The sequence below is a fragment of the Etheostoma spectabile genome, chromosome 22 (genome assembly GCF_008692095.1).
Source record: "Etheostoma spectabile isolate EspeVRDwgs_2016 chromosome 22, UIUC_Espe_1.0, whole genome shotgun sequence".
NCBI classification, from domain to species: Eukaryota; Metazoa; Chordata; class Actinopteri; order Perciformes; family Percidae; genus Etheostoma; species Etheostoma spectabile.
This window is the reverse complement of record NC_045754.1, coordinates 1594200-1606502: the sequence shown is the minus strand read 5'-3', so window position 1 is coordinate 1606502 and position 12303 is coordinate 1594200. Positions and strand designations below refer to the sequence as shown.

General features: G+C 41.7%; 1 protein-coding gene across 1 annotated transcript in view; it reads left to right on the top strand.

Annotated features, from left to right (window-relative positions):
• The window catches only part of LOC116672501 (microtubule-associated protein 4), a 148415-nt gene that overhangs the window by 96061 nt on the left and 40051 nt on the right, over positions 1-12303 (top strand). The gene's annotated exons all lie outside the window — the stretch shown is intronic.

Below are 12303 nucleotides of genomic sequence, written 5' to 3'. Positions count from 1 at the left end.
TGTTCTGAGCTTTGCTTAGGCAGCAGTTAAGGAAACAAGTAGGTCTGTTCTAAATGTATGTTATATATATATTTATATACTGTGTGTGGTGTGTGTGTGTGTGTGTGTATAAGGTATGTACGCTATCATTATGCCAATAGCTTGGTTCTTTGGATCAGCACATACGATTTCAACGGAAGATTCAAGAAAAAGATTTTAACACCTGTCGCAGACAGGCAGTTGTCATTTAGCTCTTACAGACTGTTACACTAAGCTGAAGCCTAGTCTGTACATCGCACAAAGGTTTAGTTTGTAAGAGCATTGAAGAGAGTGTGTTTTGCGGATTCAGCTTCTATTAAATTTAACTGAATAAAAATAGACGCTGGGCTTCCTGGGTAGATCACCTGGTAGAGCGTGTGCCCATATACAGCGGCTCGGTGTAGAGTCCGAGCCTACAGGGGGGTGTTGGGGTGCAATTGGGCTTGGCAACAAAAGAGTGAGAAGACCACCTATACATGTACACATGTACATATGAAGTACAACTCCAGAATGCAAAGGGTGCGTTAGCTTACTGTTAGTGAAAAGAAGTTGTCATATGAGAGTAGCAGCAGTATTAAACTGACTGCCTTAACCAGCTTATCGGCTTCACTTCACTAGTTCTATATATATTCTATATATAAGTTCATTGGCTAAACTTTGCCAAACCTTCACCATAGAGGAGGCACTTCAGAAATGTGCATTTAGGAAGACAATTACAAATTACATGATTCGTTGTCTACGTATGAGAAATTGCTCTCAACTAAACGAACAATTGAGGGAATTTATTTTTTTGAAAACCTGGCCGTGTCCATGAAAAGTCCACAGACTTGGACAATCTTTGACAAGGAGCACAGAAGATGTCCCGTAGGCTCATGGTGGCCCAACACCTTTAACCTTTCATCATTTATCTGTCCCTATACAGAAGATTGCGGCTATACTTTGGAGTATTTTACCATGTTGAAAACTGTACAGGCCCTGTTAACTAGATATTTACTATTGTGTCATGTCATTGAGGGACTGCATCAGAAAACAGTGTGCAGGAATGGTCAGTTAAGCCATACCAACTGAAAAAGTGTTGTTAGAATGGATGCTTCCATTAGAGAGGAAGCAGCATTTACTCCTTTTAAATGTACAAGACTCTCAGACAGATGTTGGACAGGCAGACGAGCAGGTAGCAATGTGTCCTGCTTGTCCTTTATGCCTCAGCAGCTAACAGAAGGGTCCACTAAGCACCTTCGTTTGGTAGAACTGCCCCTGTAAAAAGCTCTGATTTGAAGGGAGAAACACACAACTTTAGGCCATTCAGGCATGATGAACATCTTCAGGTGCAAATAAAGCTGTTAACAGCTTCCCAGTCTCGCTTTGCCAGACCTTCCTCCACAGCGCTGCGGTGGAGGGTCTGGCTAGTCCACACAGCATCCCAGGATGGGAGACCAACGTGCTCTGGTTTATTGGCATTTCTTTAAACCAATCACAATCATTTTGGGCGGCGCTAAGCTCCGACTGAGCCACGCTGCCGCTGCAAGATAGTCTCAGCTACGAACTTGTTTTGGTGGAACATGTGTACGTTCAAAAGTTAATTTAGTCATGCAACAGAAAACTCCGATGTGACAGATAGTCTAGCTTGCTGTCTGGATTTACCCTGCAGAGATCTGAGGACCAGGTAACCATAGTCCTCAGAAATCCACCGGAGGTTAGAATTACGACACAAAGAAAGAGGAAGGCAACGAACATCCTGCCAAAAAGGGGGACGTCGTGGATAAAGACTAGTAGCGTCCTTATATGTCACTTTAGTAATTTACCCTTACTTACTTAGTAGTTACTTAATCCTGATTCCCTCCCTGTAAAATAGTCACATGCAGAACAGCTTATTCTGAACTAGTTTAACTAGATTACAGAGGCTGTAGATAGTGCACTCTAGACAAAATGTTGACAAAGTGTCAAACAGGGGACTCAGAATGCAGGATTCAGACATGCAGTAAAAGTCATAAAAGGGGACTTGTTATACAGAAGCGATACAAAGATCAAGCCGTGGTTTAAAAAAAAGACAGAGGCTTGTTTCAAAAAAACAGGCAGCGGTCGAAAAGGTTCATCTGGCGCCATTCTCCAAATGATTCCAGGCTGAGACTTTGGTCAAATAACAGACAGAATGGAGCGGGCGTGGCATAAAGGTCAAATTGTGATTTTTCATTTGTTATTAAGTTTCCCGTGCTAGACAGACAGAGACTGTACCTGTGGGGTTGGACGAGAGGAAGGAAAAGAACAGGAAGGGGGAGTTGCCATAGAGACCAGTTAATGTTGCCCAGGAACAGCAACAGACGCTAGAGTTACAGTATTGAGACATTGATAGCACTCAGGCTGATTGTTTGATACAGATACACACAAAACTATGAAATAGACACAACACAGGTACATCTCTACTGTGCCATTATTTCAGATCATTATACTTCTTGTAATTAGTTAATTTCTCACCATTTTACTGTGTTACCATTTCACCCCTAATTATGAGATTCTATTTTTATAAATCGATTAATAAATTGTTTCCAGTTGGATACCTATCAACTATTTGACGCATTCTTCATAGCGATTAGTAGGATGTCCTCACTGTCTAAAATGTAATTGTTGGACAGAATCACAGACCAAGATCCTTTTGAAAGACTTGGCGGTAAAGGCACGGTAGATTCAGGCAGAAATACCAGTCCTTCTACCAACAAGAGCCTCAAAAGACCATTATTTAAAAATTAGATTGTGAATAGGGTGAATCGAGATCGTGATTTTATAACGGTTAATCTTGCAGGCCTAATCTGAGGAAAGCATCTGATAGTGGATTGGTGTATTGTTTCTCAAACTTTTCAAATTAAAATGATTGATACTCAGACCTTGGCAATCGCGAGCCCAGATCCTCTCCATAGGAAGGGCCGTGTGGCCAGATATCACTGAGAGCTGATAAAGCCTGGACACCAGACTAGAGAAAGGCCTCTGCAGAGGGACAGAAGAGGAACGTGGTAGACTGAATGCATTTTGGAAGTCAGAGAAGGGTAACAAACCAACCTCCCCAAAAATGTCTTTTAGATGATGAGCCCCCCTTTGTTCCCATTGTGGAGCTGTTATCGGCCTCCCACCAATCAGCAGTGCTGCATTATATTGAAAAATGGGGGAAAAGTGTGCCCGTAACAAGCTAATGACCTAACACTTCTAAAGTTATTATGTGGATCTGCTTACTCCTCAACTTTGTTCCCCTTTTGACAAGTTCCATGCCTTAATCCTGGGGTCGTATTGATTCAGCCTTGAAATTTGACAAACGAATTAGGAAATCCCTAGATCCAAGACTAAGTCCTGTGGTGAGAGTACTCTCTCAGAAGCTGCCCCCAAAACCAAACCTTTCTCAGTTTATCTCACACTATTGAACCTTTCAGTAGCCAACTTAAAATACATTTTTACTCATCAACTGTGTCTAACCTTCCTTTACGTTTTCTTCTTTCTTGAGTCGTTGAACAAAGGACTTTTTATTTTACTTTTCATATCTTTTTATTTTTCTCGTCCTTGTTCTTGGCTTTATTTTTCCATGCACTGTGAACCACTTTGAATCTATGTTGTGTTTGAAGTGTTATTTGACTTGACTGTGTGTAATGGTGTTTGTAACTTATTTGACCAGCAGTAATGACTTACAATTATGCAAAACAAGTAAACAAGAGAGGCAGAGGTTCATTTCAGTACCAGTCTATGAAATGTGAAGATATCCTGAACCAGCAGGCATACAGACAGAGTACCAGACAATAGTACATTCTACATTGAAGTTCAAATTCCTGCCATATGGGTGTCAAATGATACTGAAATGTGTCAAGAGCCTTTTATTATTTAAGGATTACTAAACATTGAAAGCATTTTTAAAGGAGGAGGAGGGGAGTGAAGTAGATGGGGCAGAGACTGCGCTGTCACTGGTATGAAATAATCTTCCTTCAGCCTGGAAGAGAGCGAGCAGGATGGGGCAACGGTAAAGTTTCCAACCTGCCACTGCCTGATGAGTGTCTGGCTGTGACACAGGTTGACTAATGCTGAAAATGGAATCGAAATGCCACCTCAGGCTTAATATATAGGAACTGACTTTGTCTAGTAACACCAAACAACAGGAACTGCAGGCTAGCAATAACCTAGTTCCACCTTTAGACACAACGCGGCACATAGCTTTCTTTTGTTTTATTTACTTGGGATATTGGCTAAATGTTACTAGAGTTGAAGTCTTATTTAAGTCGTACGTAATGACCTAGCTTTATTCCTCTTCAATGGCAGTAAACACAACCCATTTGCCAACCAATAACTTTGCTGTATTCAGAGCTTAACAAGATATTTAGGGCTGATGTACAACATGGTTAGTGCCGTCAGTTAAATGTGTTATTAACGGCGTTAACGCAAACTCATTTTAACGGCGTCAATGTGTTTATCGTGAGATTAACGTTCTTTTTGGCAAAGCAGACTTTGTAGTTTTTTCACATGCTGTTCTAACAACTAGTAACGTTAGAAAAACTACAACACCGCACCGGATCTAGTTAGACCGGAAACCAAACAACAGGCACGCTGTACACACGCCGTTTGGGCTTGCGAGCCGGCCAAAGAGTAGTAACCTTACATTTTGAGTGGATGGCGAGCACAAGACGACAAAATGGACGCCACTAAGATTCTGGACAGAAAGTTTACTTTTTAAAAGTTGCCGAATGTTCCATTGACCAGACCAAAGTGATCTGTGTGTTTGTCGTTGTGACCTGAGCTATCATCGCAGCACGGCCAGGCTGAAATACCACTTGATGGCCAAGCACACAGCTGATGCCAATTCCCCCCCCCCCCCCCCCATCAAAGTATTTTTTCACCCTTTTATTGAGGGACAGTGTTACATTGTGTGAGAGATTATTTGCTCCAAGTGAGAATGTTACTGTGACATTGAACACTACAGTAGGCTATATGCCAATGATGTTTTTAATAAAAAACATTTTCACAAAGCAAACCAATCCACTTTTCCATGTTGATAAGAACTTTAAAATGAGAAAAAAATAATGGGACCAAAAAGAAATCAAAGGACATTTAGAATACATAAAAAAGTGTGATTAATTGCGAGTTAACTATGACATTAATGTGATTAATCACAATTCAATATTTTTGTTTGACAGCGCTACATGTAACCCAAAGAATATCTCCCATGTAGTTCCCGTTAAAAACAAAAATGTATTGGCTCAGGTGGCTTAGATATGATGCCTAGATATCATTTCAGATCTTTTTGTAATATGCATTACCCAATTTCCAGTGTCCGTCTATCTTTGTTTAAAAGCTACAAATACATAGTTAATTCATTTGCTTTCATTGTTCAGTGTCTTTCCCAGGGACACTTTGACATGACTGCAGGGCCAGGGACAAACCACTGACCTTCGATTGGTAGACAAACGCTCTGTCACTTGAACCACAGTCCGTCCCCCCCCCCCCCCCCCCCCCCCCCAATTGCCCGTATAATTACATTCAGGATAAAGTGACATGCCTAATAGCAGTGGTAACAGATAGAAATGTCACATTTTCAATTTCCCGGCCGTTCTTTATTTTGTACAGTCATTTTGTCTCACGCAGCACGGTTTCCCGTCCAATTACATTTTTAGTTGTATGAGCCCGGCTCTGCGCTCTGTGCTGCGGTCCATGATGGCCAACAGACTGTATGCCCTCCGGGATAATGAGCGTGATGGTAGCAGGAATAGAAAATTGTCGGTAGACATCTGATGATATTGGTGGTAAATGTTGTAAACACAGGCGGAGTTTGTGGTTTTGTATGTGTTTGTGACAAAGAGCCAAAGACTGCAATGGATGGAGTAGATATGTCCAGGTTGGCAAGGACCGCCAGAGTCATTCATTATGAATAATGAACTTAATAGAAAAGGCCGTTGCAGCTGCTCCATAGGGAATAGTAAAGCCGCTGGCTACTATGTCATTCATTAATAAAAATAAATGAGACACCTCTCTTAATTATGCAATATTTAGGCAAATCTTTTTTTTTTTTTTTCGAAGCAATGCAAGAAATGACATGTGTAAAACATGGATGAACAAAGGGGGAAACATTTGGTGTGATAGAGAGATACAGCCCAGCTCCGGCAACCGGCTGCTCAGTGGAGACAGAATTATCTGAGCAGTCCTTTCTTCCTTTTCCTATGTCTCTAATGTCAAACATAGAATAGAATCATTTCGTGTCCCAGACGTGTCCCAGACGTGTCCCAGACGTGTCCCAGAAGTGTCCCAGACGTGGCTTGTTTTAGCACCGACATCAGAAAGCAACCCAAACAGTGACCAACTCTAATGTGTACGTGCAGAGGTTGCATTAGACTAGATGATTAATCTATAGTTACCCGTCTTTCTTTTTATTGTCCTTTTTAAATGATTAAAAAAAAAATATTTAACAGCATTCTTTTTAATTTTGTAATAGTTATTATACAGAACAAGCTTATATTCATCAATTGATAAGGGTATGGAGAGAAAAGATGAACAAAAAACAACTTTTCATGTCAACACTACACAAAGCAGATGATTACTTTTTTTTTTTTTTACCACAGCGACAGTGACACTTCCAGTTAAACCGGGCGGGGTGTGAAGGACTTAAAGTTGCAGCAGATCACCCTCAGTGTTTTAATCTCTCCCAATGACAGGAGGCCTTCAGATTTTTTTTGTCACTATTAAAAAAATAAAAATGCAGGAAATGGCAGAAAATATTCGGTCAACACAACTTCTGTGTACGCACTATGCATGCTTGCGTGTTTTTCCGTGTCCGCACTTCTTTGTGCATCATCACGTGCTTTAGCCCAGTACGGATGTCTGTGTTCGTCCGTTATATCTCTCTCTATCATCACACTGCTTTCTTGGCTGACGACTGTAATTAGTACGAGGCACCACTGACTGGAGCCAGCTCTATGACCTGTGGCAAGAAGCAGAGTAGATGAACGTAGTGGAAAATCCTCCCTGGGGTTGGTAGCATACCACACACAACACACACACACACACACACACACACACACACACACAACACACACACACACACACCACACTGTTAGCTTTCAGTGCTATCATCTATCCTCCCTGCATCAGCCCCTGAGTCTTCAGTCGATACCCCCACCATCACCACCAAACATCCCCTCAAACTATTCCCCCCAACCCCCCACGTGGCTCAGTAGTCGCCATAGCAACAGGAGGCAGTTGCTTTGGCGACTGATGGGAAGAGGGGCTCCAGAGGAAACAATGGATGTTTAGCGAGGATGGGGGTGTTGTGACGGGCTGCGAAGGAGATGCCTTTAGTGTCGGTTATTTATAGCACTAAAGGCTCCATCTCCCTCCATAATCCATTTCTCCAACACCTCCTGCTGAGACTATCCTCCACTCTCTCCACACCTGTGTTGATCCCTCCTCTCTAGTTCTGCCTTTCGGAGGTGAATTAACATGTAGAAAAACACATCAGTCTTTATCATTCAGGCCACAGCAAAGGAATTTCTGACTCTTTTTAGCTGACTTTCTGTTTCTCAGTTTCAGATAACCCTCAGCTTATGAATAACCTGCATGGGAAGGTGTAGTACAACCTCATTACACGTTGAAGGAGCCGGGAAATTGTAAGAAACAAGACAATTGGGCTTATGCGATATAAAGTATAAAAACATAGATTGTAATATAAACACTTTCTCGATAAGAAAAATAAAAAAACGAGACATAAAACAAAGACAAAATAACGTCACCAAAATGTCCTCAAACATCAATTGCTGTTTTGGTATCAGAAATCAGATGAAAAGACAGGAGAGATGAGCCCTGCTCCTGAGAAGATATCAATATCATATCATATATGTTGATACCAACTGCTATATCGACATCTTTGCTAGAGGCCTGCAAGACCAGAGAGGAACATGGCAGTTAAGAAGAGAACCTCAGTGTTTTACTGTGGGAATCGCAGCTGTTTCCTGTCTCTTTTACCATGAATCAATGAGACCATTTAAAGGTGGCATGCGACCCTTTGATTGGCCACTGCCTTTGTTTTGTCTGAATGCCTTCCCAGTAGCCTGCACAGGTTATTAGGCACTTCTGTCCCCCGGTGGGATTATATAACACTTTGTAATGTGTGCGTGTGTGTGTCTTTGCCAGCCGAGCAGTCAGACAGGGTGAGGTCATCCATTTGGCGGGCTGTGGGTTTGTCCCCATGAGACTCCGGTGTCAGTTTGGTACTTCAAGAGGCAAGCAGACAGGGAGAGGAGAAATTTTGAAAGCTGTGACACAAAGAGGCAGCGACAGTACACCGACCTGGAGCATGTCTGCCTAGCAAACTGTCTGACCGTGCTTGCCTGTGTCTGCAGGTGTGATGTGTAGCAGTGACAGGGACTCTCTGTAATCAGGGTTTTGTGATGCAGATGGACATAAACACAGGCCTAGGCAATGGAACAGGCTGTAGCTGATGTTACTGTACAGTGATTGAGTTGGTTGGCATTACAGTGGCGGCGTGCTTTGGTGAAGGCTGTCTTTTTATGGTGTCCAAACATGTAGGTGTCGCCAGGAGCTGTTTGACAGAGATTGATGGGTGGACCAAGGGAAGGGAGAAGGCAAACTCCGATCTCCTGAACTAACTGACCACATGCTGTGTCAGACATACTGAATGCTAAGACGTAAGGGTAGGTTTTAGATTTTATGATTGCAATGGCACGGTTCCCACCGTGGAGCTAATAATCAATTTTTCCTTTTTATTGGTAGCACAAATAACTGTAGCTAAACCCCACTATTGCTGTCCTCACCTACAGTGTTGTTTTTGAACTACGGTCACCTCCATTATAGGTGCATTCTTTAAGATTTTATGTCACAATGCCACAGGCCCTCACACATTGAATTAATGCTCCCAAAAAGAGAAAGAAAAGAAAGAAACAGCATTTTTGATATTGTTTTTCCTTTTTTTGCCCACACAACTGGATAGGAGAATGGGAATGTGGAAACATGTCCTCCGCCAAATACCATAGCAAACTTTTGAAGATGACCTGGTCAAACAGGCGTCACATGGAAAACCCACAAAAGCCATAACAAATGAAAACCCCCAAACTGCGCTCTGCTGCCTGATTGTCACTGACACACCCCCCGCTGCGTATCTCCTCACACTTCCTTGAAGTCAAGCTCATGGTGGGTCACCAAAATACCAAACCTGCGTGCACCGTGGTGAAAATGCCACGTTCCTGAAGCAAAATCCCGCTATCCACTGTGTTCTGCCATAACAACATCAGCGCTTTTATGGTCCTACATGATGTCGTGCATTCATGAACGTGGTCAATAGGGGTGGGGGGGGGGGGGGGGGGATCAATACAGCATAGTATTGCAATATCTTCAGTGGCAACACTGTATCGATACACAGACGCCAAGTATGGATCTTTTATTATATATGTGTGTTGTCAGTTTGTCTGCTTGACATTCCCATTTTGCAGCAATAAAACTGAAATGAACAAAAAGAGAAATGTATCTTTTTAGATAAAACAGATGTTGACAAAGTTTCCTTTTGAGGACGTCATTTGAAATTGAGAAAAATTAGAAGTTGGAAAAAAGGTAATGAATTGCCATGTATCGCAGAATTTTGCAATATGTTTAAAATCACAATAATATTGCATCGTGGCATAAGTATCCATAGTAGTAGTATAAGTAGTATCGTGATGATATTGTAGACGTCTGGTGATTCCCCCACCTCCCCAATGGTCAATCAGATGGAAAGCCTTCTTAATCTTCAAAACAAAGAACAACAGTTCACCCTTAAAAGGCTACACTGGCTGCAACACGTGAGGAACAAGACCATATTTTACTGCTATGCCATGACATTGCGATAGTGATTTGCAAATAAAATTCATTATTTTGGATTGCTATAAATGAAAAGAGGCCAATTTATCAGGTAAGAATGGGGAGTATTTCTCTGTTGAAATGTCATAAAAACACCTACACTGTGTATATATGAGAGGGAGGGCATTGTCTAATTTCTGCTTTCGAGATGTCCTTTTTTTTAATACCTGTCCACTGAGCTTTTAACTACTCCATGAGATATCCATTTCTAAAGAAGATTCACTCATAGACATTTTGTTTACATTCATTACTACTACACTACAGGGATTTAGGCTGCCATCAAGAAGAATTATTATAGAATTCATAATAAATGCCGTCATTTGTGATTGTACTTGTTTAAAAGATGAAATAAAATCCAAAGTAAATACTCTCTATCTTGCCATGCACAAATTGAAGGCTGTTTAGCACTTGTTTTTAGTTGACGGTGTCAGTGGTAGAGCGGTTGCCTGCCAATCGGAAGGTTGGTGGTTTGATCCTCGCCCCTGCAGTCCCATGTCGAAGTGTCCTTGGGCAAGACACTGAACCCCGAGTTGCCCCCGGTGCTGCGCATCGGAGTGTGAATGTGTGTGTGTGTTTATCTGATGAGCAGGTGGCACCATGTACGGCAGCCTCGGCCACAGTGTGTGAATGTGTGTGAATGGTGAATTCAATTCAATTCAATTTTATTTATAGTATCAATTCATTACAAGAGTTATCTCGGGCTAGAACTCTCCCCAACCGGATCGGGCTGTATGCCAAGTCTCCCTTTAGTTCTATTATATTCTTGATTATATGTTAGATAAATCTGAAAACTATGTGACTAACTACTACTCCCTAACAATATTCGATTCTATGCCCTAACTAGTGTATCAAAATAAGTCCCCAGCTGTCTAAAACTATTATTACAACAAAACCAAGAGAGACAAGGTAAAGAGAGCTCCAGCCCGGTCGGGCTAGAACTCTCCCCAACCGGATCGGGCTGTATGCCAAGTCTCCCTTTAGTTTTATTATATTCTTGATTATATGATAGATAAATCTGAAAACTATGTGACTAACTACTACTCCCTAACAATATTCGATTCTATGCCCTAACTATAAGCTTTATCAAAAAGGAAAGTCTTAAGCCTACTCTTAAATGTGGAGACGGTGTCTGCCTCCCGGACCCAAACTGGAACCTGGTTCCACAGGAGAGGAGCCTGATAGCTGAACGCTCTGGCTCCCGTTCTACTTTTAGAGACTCTAGGAACCACCAGTAACCCTGCATTCTGGGAGCGTAGTTCTCTCCTAGGGTTGTAAGGTACTATAAGCTCTTTAAGATAAGATGGAGCCTGACCATGAAGAGCTTTGTAGGTGAGAAGAAGGATTTTAAATTCTATTCTAGATTTTACAGGAAGCCAATGCAGAGAAGCTAAAACAGGAGAAACGTGATCTCTTTTCCTGGTTCCCGTCAGAACACGTGCCGCAGCATTCTGGATCAGCTGTAGAGTCTTTATGGACTTTTCCGAGCAGCCTGATAGTAAAGAATTGCAGTAATCCAACCTAGAAGTAACAAATGCATGGACTAGTTTTTCTGCATCATTTTTAGACAGGATATTCCTGATTTTTGCAATATTACGTAGGTGAAAAAAGGCGATCCTTGAAATTTGCTTTAAGTGGGAATTAAAGGACATGTCCTGATCAAAGATGACTCCAAGATTCCTCACAGTGGTGCTGGAGGCCAGGGTGATACTCCAGAGTAACTATATCTTTGGATAGTGCGTCACGGAGGTGCTTGGGTCCGAGAGCAATAACTTCAGTTTTATCTGAGTTTATGTATGAATGTATCCTGTATGAAGTAAAAAGCTTTGAGTAGTTGTTAAGACTAGAAAAGCGCTATATAAATACAGCACATTTACATTTACATCTGTTCTAAATGTCCATTAATTAATTTTTGTCCCATTATGGCTTGCTTTGTGCATATGTGTTTAAAAAAAAAATGAAAACAACATTGGCATATAGCCTACTGTTGTGTTTATTTTCACATTAACATTCTCATTTGGAGCAAATCTCTCACATAATGTAACACTGTCCCTCAATAAAAGGGTGAAAAAATACTTTGACCGGGGGGAGAGAATTGGCATCAGCTGTGCGCTTGGCCGTCAAGTGGTATCAACAACCAAACACACAGATTACTTTGGTCTGGTCAATGGAACATTCGGCAACTTTTAAAAAGTAAACTTTCTATACAGAATTTTATTGGCGTCTCACACTCGCCATCCACTCAAAATGTAAGGTTACTACTCTTTGGTCGGCTCACAAGCCCAAACGGCGTGTGTACGGCGAGCCTGTTGTTTGGTTTCCGGTCTAACTAGATCCGGTGCGGTGTTGTAGCTTTTCTAACGTTACTAGTTGTTACAACAGCATGTGAAAAAACTACAAAGTTTGCTAGGCCAAAAAGAA